The sequence below is a fragment of the Pinus tabuliformis genome, chromosome 8 (assembly GCF_031772625.1).
Source record: "Pinus tabuliformis cultivar Carrire ecotype Pingquan chromosome 8, CPIR1, whole genome shotgun sequence".
Classification (NCBI taxonomy): Eukaryota; Viridiplantae; Streptophyta; class Pinopsida; order Pinales; family Pinaceae; genus Pinus; species Pinus tabuliformis.
In genome coordinates this window covers 243,486,850-243,494,860 of record NC_142294.1, presented here as the reverse complement: position 1 = coordinate 243,494,860, position 8,011 = coordinate 243,486,850, and the positions used below count along the sequence as shown (strand labels likewise).

General features: G+C 35.8%; 1 pseudogene across 1 annotated transcript; it reads right to left on the bottom strand.

The window, feature by feature from the left end:
* Nucleotides 1-5,119: 5,119 nt before the first annotated feature.
* Nucleotides 5,120-7,211, bottom strand: LOC149235047 (polygalacturonase QRT3-like; annotated as a pseudogene). Its single transcript, XR_016268251.1, has 3 exons — nt 6,842-7,211; nt 6,508-6,744; nt 5,120-6,411 (listed from the first exon to the last, which is right to left on the bottom strand). The product of XR_016268251.1 is annotated as a polygalacturonase QRT3-like (transcript).
* Between the last annotated feature and the right edge of the window lie 800 nt (nt 7,212-8,011).

Sequence of the window (8,011 nt, the reverse complement as noted above, 5' to 3'; positions counted from 1 at the left end):
ATTCTATGAAACTCAATAGTCATAACTCAATGTGATTATATGACAACTTAGTGATTGTCATTGACTAAATCATGAAAAATGCCACAACTTCAATTCACATCTATATTCCAAATTTTAGATAGCTAAAAAACATGCAAACTTGTTATTCATTCTCCAAGTCTAGGAGTTGATTTATTCTTGATTTCTAACTTATCCTTATATTATGCTCACCATACTTGTTGAAGTTTCTAGGTGAATGGATTTGTTTTACAGTGGTTTCTAGTCTATATTATTATCTTCCAAATTTTTGGAATCTAGTTGAATAATTTTTTTGCAAGTATTAACAATTTAAATGTTTCTGCCTGAAGTCTTGGTTGGTCTATCATATACTGGTAAATAAGTTTTATATGCCATTTTGTCTTAGATGTTTTGGTTTTGGGGATTTTGATCATAAGGAGGATGTTTTCATTTGTTTTTCCTGGAAATGAAAGATTAAAAAGGGAGTTTCAAAGAGTTTCATGATTTGATTTTCTCAATCAGCAACATATACTTCTCTAAATATATGGATGTCATTTTTGGTGCAATCATTTTTATGGAAAGACCATGAATTTTTCACAACATTTTCTTAATATGTATTCCCCAGTTGTATGAATTATACAGCTTGTCAGAGCTTCGTATTGACAATGACTATGTCTACACTTTCCATTGTGAAAATGCTACAAGGACTTACGTGTCCAACTGCAAAGGAGAAATTATTTATGGAGAAAAGGGTGACCTACTTTATAGGGCCAACTTCATGAATAGGTCCTTCAACAATTCTATTTTTGTAAGTTCAATGTGAGAAAATATAAGTCAAGCATTTGTGGAGGTCAAGGAACCTTACATAGAATCCATTCATGGGTAGAATTTGGCAATACTTGACAAGATGAAAGATGGGATCCCACAAAACAAGTTGTAGAGGGATATGCATGAGTTTCCAAAAGATATTACTAAAGGTGATTCTCACAACAATGATCATTCAAGATAGTTGGGTTGATGTAAAGCTTTTTATTCCCTCGGGTTGGATTCTTCTTGTGAGGAAGGAGTTGTTTCTTTTCTTGAAACATTGAATGATAAGAGAAATATTGAAGGTGCAAGGAACAAGAAACTAGAAATATCAGTTAATGAGGATCATTGGAAGATAAAATATCTTAAAGATAGGAATGGGCATGAACATCCTAGTAATAAAATATATTTTCATGTGCATTCTCTTGGGGATAACATGGGAACAATAAGCACATCTGAATTTTCAAAAGAAAAAAAATGGGTTGAAGGAGCTAGACAAGAGGATAATTAAATCCTTTTTTTTTCAAAACATTTAAGGTCGGAAAAGACATTCTACAAAGAAGAAATTAAGATAGTAAATGCTAAGTCATGTATTTATTTGAATATCCAACTGACATCTACTCATGAAAAACCTTTTGTTAAAGTTGAAGAAATATATATCCATGTTATCCCTGTTGCAATAGTCATGGAAGGAATGGAACACATGGGTTACAACAGTCATTTCAATCCTTTTGGTAGTTCAATTGGAGGCTCTTTACTAGCAATTCTTGTTCTAAGTATTTTACAGATATAAACGGGTGGGTTTGATCAAAGACAAGAAATCATTTTTTGTGAATGGTATCTCTCAAGATCTTCTACTAATGAGTCTGACAATAATTGAAGGCATGTTGAAGGAGCTCTTCCAAATTCTAAACATGAAATAAATCAAGATGAGATATGTGGGAAGGCAACGCAAGGTGGATTAAATTTTTTAGAATCAAGTAAAAGGGAAGGAGTTAATGAAAAAGTGAGACACAATTTTGTCAATCTAGAAATGGAAAACTACTCCCAAGAATGCACCTCTAAAAATATGGAGTAAAGAAATATGAATAAGGTATGTAATATGTTTGTGAAGAATACCATGGAAGAACTATGGGAGATCTCTTTGAACATATAGATAGGTTAGAAGTCATGCCTAGCAACAAAATATGGAAGAAAGACTAAACCTAATTTTTGCTCAAGTTTCCTTTGTCGGGGCACTCTAAGTTGTCTGAATAATTCACAAGTTTTGGCTCATTATATTACTTGCAGTGATTTTTGATCAATAAACGTCCAAGATGAACGATCTATAGGTAGTAGTTTTTAGATCAACTTCATAAATATTTAGATCTCAGGTGTTTGTAGGGTATTTTCTTTAGGATCCATGTTTTTTAGATGTATTTCCACATAGAAAAAATTACAATAGCCATCTCTAAATCTTGAAGCAGATTGTAAGGAAAAAACAACATGCTTTCATTCAGATAAACCTCATCAGAATTGCTTGACAGAAGAGTGCAGCATGTAAATTAGATAGATATTATCTTGATTTAATGAGTGGTGGGAATTGGCCCTTTGAATGGATTTTTGATTCATTCTTTCCTTAGAAAAGTAACTCAACCGATTCTTTCTTCCTGTTACAAAAAAATTTCAATCCTTGTGCTTTGTGACATTTGAATAAAATAAAAATATCATTTTTAGACATGTTGTTTTACCATGATAAAATTTTTTTCTTCAATTTAATGTTGAAAATGCAGCAAGAAAATCTAGTGTTGACTTTTCCTTGGTCAAACTATATTAAAATTTTAGTTTCTATTTCAGCAGAATACTTCGAGATAGTTAACTAAGGTCACATGGCTCTTGTCACTTTGTTAACTCAGTAAATTCAAGCTAGAGGCACTTGAGATCAGTTATACATGATTGATTGCTAATTTGTAACCGTCTATTTCAATTAATTTGAGTTATTGTTAGTTTAACTAGTTCTAACTGTCAGAAGAACTAGTGGAGGTCAAGTTGTGTATGGGGAACTTCAACCACACTTAGTGATCAACCAGTTAGCTGATCAATCCACCCAAAATAATTGTTGCATGCAGAGAATTTGAGTTACCCAATTGAGATGGAGATTCTAAGGCAATGTACTATCTTTTGTAGCATATTCCCATATGTACAGGTGGTGCATGCAACCATAGATTGACCTAAGGCTATTGTGCAATTCCTTTGTGTGAAATTTCTTAAAAATAGGGGCAATTTCCTAAGGGAACAATGCAAGGAAATAAGAACTTGGGAATGCTTAAAACAAGGAAATAAGAACTTGGGAATGCTTAAAATTGGTTAAGTGTTGGGCCAAGTTCAGTCAGTCAGGCAAAGGGATAGAATATACACTTGCAGCATGTGCTGAGGCTTGAGCAAGCATTGTATTTCTTCTCTATTCTTTGATATGCATTATAGATAGTAAGGAGTTTAGTAGTTTTTTTCTCCTAGATAAACCTTTGTGCATGTGTGATGTTTCTTTTTGCATGTCTATGATTCTTGTTTTAGATGGTGAAGTAACTTCCACATATCAGTAGAGTAGCTTCAAGTCTTATGATTTAGCCAATTTCATGAGCAGTTTTGAATCTACACATTAATTTTTACATTTAAAAGGACAATTTTTCCAATTTAAGAATTCTACCAGCAACCCTTTATAGCTTTTGGAGCAATTGCTAGTAAATACAATTATAATTTAATTAATTCTTATGATTTTTTAAATTTTAACAACTCCAAATGCATGATGAAGCATTTTTTATACTTATTATGGATCAATGGAATTGACCATCCATTTAATTTATATGGCTATACTAGTATATAACCTTAATTAACTAATATTATGATATAAAACTCACTCTATATTATAATATTAATTCTAATATTAATAATTAACTAATTTATATAAACAAACATATAATATAGTTGGTATAATTACATGAATAGGCATCTCTATTTTAGAATAGGGTTTCTAGAATTTTAATTTAATTATCAATACTTATTAGGTGCATGCATGGTAGAGATTTAACCTCAAAATAGTACTTTATAATATTCATAGTGGCATATACACAAATCAAAGAACGAGATTATCCACAAAGCAATTATGCCATTTTTTTTATTTTTAATAATATTCATAGTAGCATACACAAATCAAAAATTGAGATTCATTAGTAAAGCAATTATGTCATTTTCATATAAACAAGTGTTATATAAGTGAGTTATGATTTTATGAAGTGAATTATGATTTTTTGGACATATAATATTGATAAACCATAATATTATGATAAAAATCTATTGACAAAATTAAGGTAAATATTTTCATACTTATGAACTACATTTGTGGATTCGAAACATGGATCATTGAGCTAACATGAATGTGATGTGATGGATCCAAAAAATTTTAAAATAATTTATGCCAATTAATTTTATAATTAATTAATTTATATCACTGCTTTTAGAAATCTTCTAATTTTTTAGGTGAGAACATCTAGTATTTTTAATTAGAACATTTTCATAAAAGGGCAGCAGCTAACCAGCCTGCCATAGGGCATTAAATGCCGGGTTATATGCAGGCTGGATAACCCAATAACGCCCGCGCCCATTTCTTATTTATCTAGTCTCCACTCGCGCGTGTTATTGAGTTATCCAGCCTGCATATAACCGGGCATTTAATGCCCTATGGCAGGCTGGTTAGCTCCTGCCCCATAAAAGTAGTCTATTTTCAATTAGAATAGTTTGCTAACAGAAAAATACGCAATTGGATCCCATGACTTGGGACAATATGAGACTACACAATAAAAATACAATGTCATTACCATTTCTAACAGAAAAATACTCGCAAACAGAAATCCATGGCGTATTCTCAGCTTTGGTGGTTGTCCTGAGTGCATGAACAACAGCTTCGAGATTTTTGAGGTGAGGAAGCCGGAATTGCATAAACAGAGACACACAAAAGCATTTTCTTCCACAGAAAAAAGCAAACTGCTTTCATTGAAAAAAGTAGTTTACATATATCCCCCACCTTTACGAGTAGTTTAAAAAAAACATATACCCCCACGTATTTTATGTCATAATATGGTTTGGCCGGACAATGAATCCTGAAGATCTCCGTCATAAAGCAGGTAGACTGTTTGCATGACAGTTGTGGATTACTATGCGTATCAGTGTTCCACAATTATACATAGAAATTGTAATGAGATACATGTATAAATAAATGATTAAGAAAAAGTTACCATCAGGATAAAAAACTAATAAATATTCAAATGTGGGTGTTAGTCTTTATTATTTTTATTCATCAATCTTGCAAAATCGTTACAAGAAATAAAGCAGGCCTGTTTCCAGTTATGGCCTAAAAATGTTCCCAGAAAACGCTCCACGGAAAACAGCCTCAGGTTTTGTTCAGAACCCTGCCAATTTTTCATAACACCTATGTAGAATCTGTTTCTATTGAGGCAAGATATGTATGTAATAATCAAGAGACCCGTCTTTAGGAATAAATTCCACTGCCTCGAACCAAAGTGGCACTCTGGTCTACCTGCACTGCGACTGTTGCAGATACTTTGGTATCCGCCTCGATTACCACTTTGTTGCGAGAGACATTTCTGAGAGCATGCCTCGGAAACGATGCATCAGATGTATAGAAAGAATATTGAACATGCTGAATTAGGTTTGGGAAGAGGAGGAAGGGATTAAAATCTAGGACCCATTTGGTTCCTTTGCCCTTGACTGTACCTCGAGCTACAGTCGATTTAAGTGTCATTCCACGGGCACTGTTCCTGTCAACAACCGTCTGAGTAATCGATTGAAATCGCCCTGCCAACTGGACAATGTTCACGCCCTTCCCAGAACCAGTAAACATATTGTCTACAATGTTGACTCCTGATATTATTTTCCTCCGTGATGATTTCAGCACCACGTTGGCATCCCCAATAAATAAACTATTGGTAATATCAAGCTGCACAGGATCCTCTGCAACAATGGCGGTATAATCCAAATAACAACCGATGATCCTCGTCTGAGTCAATCCACCGAGCTTTAGTTTGATTCCAACTCCTCCGAAGCCCGTGGCCTTGTTATAACAGTGAACTCCTGTGAGGATATTGGCTTGACCTGTCACTACAATCCCCACAGCAGCCGAAAAGATGACAACGTCCGTTACAGCGTTGTCGTTGCCCATGAGGCTTATGCCCACGCCGCTGAATTTCTTCTCGTCGGGGCTTCCGCCGGCGGTAATGCGCTGCCCCAGGAAGGAATTCCGGATATATGTCTCGTGCCCGCCCTGAACCATGATGCCAGACGACTTGAAATGCGAGATATAGCAATTATCGATGTTGATTCTCAGGGAATTGATGACTAGAATTCCCCCGCCTCGAAAATTTGCATCCAACATCAAATCCGCAGGGTAATGTCCTCGTATGACGCGCTACGGTGGGCGCTGTCCATCATGGCGGCAGTGAGCTCGTCACCATAGAGGTTTGTACTGAGCTTAGCATCGGTCGGGGACCATAGCTCGATCAAGTAGCGATCCCTTGGAAAATCTTTAGAAGCCCTCAGGGTTCCACCATGGATCTATTAGTAATTAATAATCAGTTAGTAATTCGGTCGAAAATACCTGCAATGTGATTTACACTAACACACAGATTTTATTCAATTTCATTTCGTTACCAAGACATTGCCGCCTCCGCTTCCAGGCAGTCGGAGAGGTCCGCTGATGAGATAATTCCCCCCTTTGAGATGAATCTCAACGCCTCCGAGGTCGGGTACACCGGACATAGTGTGCTCGCTCCTAGCTACATTGAAAGCCTCTTTGATCGCCGCCAAGATAGCCTGGGTACTGTCCCTGGCTCCAGTCGGATCGGCGCCATAATCTGTAACATAAAACCAGCGTCCTTTCGACGGGACCTGCGCACCACCGACTAACAGAAAAATTAAAAAAACTAAACAAAAACTGATCCTCATTTTTGAAATTGCAGCAAAATGTGCTATCTCCATTAACTACCGTTTCATTGTCAGTCCTGGGCGCTGTAGCCAGCGATTGAGTCAATTTCCAGCGAGCAGCTAAAACTCTCTCGGCATCCGCCCGGTTGAGATACTTGGGAATATTGGCAATCGAAGAATCCCGACTCTCCAGACTCCATTTCGAGAAGGATTTCGCGTGAGCAAAAGGCTTGGATGATCTCAAAGTCCTGCGACTATCCACGTTTGATAAAATTTCAAGCAACGTCATCACAACCAAGATCGAAACAATTCTTAGGATACCCATAACTCCTTCTCCCCTTCCTAATTCCTTGCCGCTATAAATTAATTTGAAAGCAATGCTCGCCTGGCTGCGTAAAAACTCTATGAGCCGCTGGTTTCTGCAGTTTCACGGCCACCTTGCCCTCTTTTCTATCGACTCATTGCAGCATATTTGGGCAGGCCTTTATCCTTTAGGATTAAAGGTCTCTGCCAATGGCGTAATGTGAGTGTGTAATTTTATTGCCGTATTGCAGGCTCACGTGGCTGCAGGGCCCTACTTTTGGGGAGTTATTGCCGCATTGCAGGCTCACGTGGCTGCAGGGCCCTACTTTTGGGGAGTTACAGCGGCCCTTTTAGTGTAATCACGTAGGTTCTTCAAATAGAATCACGTGTATCTCGTCTTGCAGTTGTTTGGACGGTGTCGTACTCATATAAATTGTTTTGTTTCAAATTCCAATGCGGGAGGTTTCCTCGTTTCTGTTCAATTAATTAATTAATTTAAATTTATAGTAATTGGATTGGGAATATTTGACTTTTCAAATTAGTTATGGTGTTAAATGAATTGTTTTAAATAGATTTAAACTTCATATTTGATTTGAAATGGATCAATAGAAAGACTGATTTGAAATGAATTAATTAATAGAAAGATAATTAGGAAGATTAATTTATTTTTTTAAGGTTTTTTTTTTTTTAAGAATAATTTTAATTTTTTTTTTACCAACTTAAATTTTTATTAATTTGAGAAAAATTATATATTGTTTTTTGGATGGGTGAATGGGAAAGTAGATGGAAGATTATTGTCTGGGTGTTGATATCCTTGCCTAAGCTCTCGATGAGATAAAATCGGGAGTTCTTTTGTTATTCAAGGGAAGAGCAAGTTGTATGGACTAGGTGCTCTAACCTCATCTCAACTATGAGATTGGACACACTC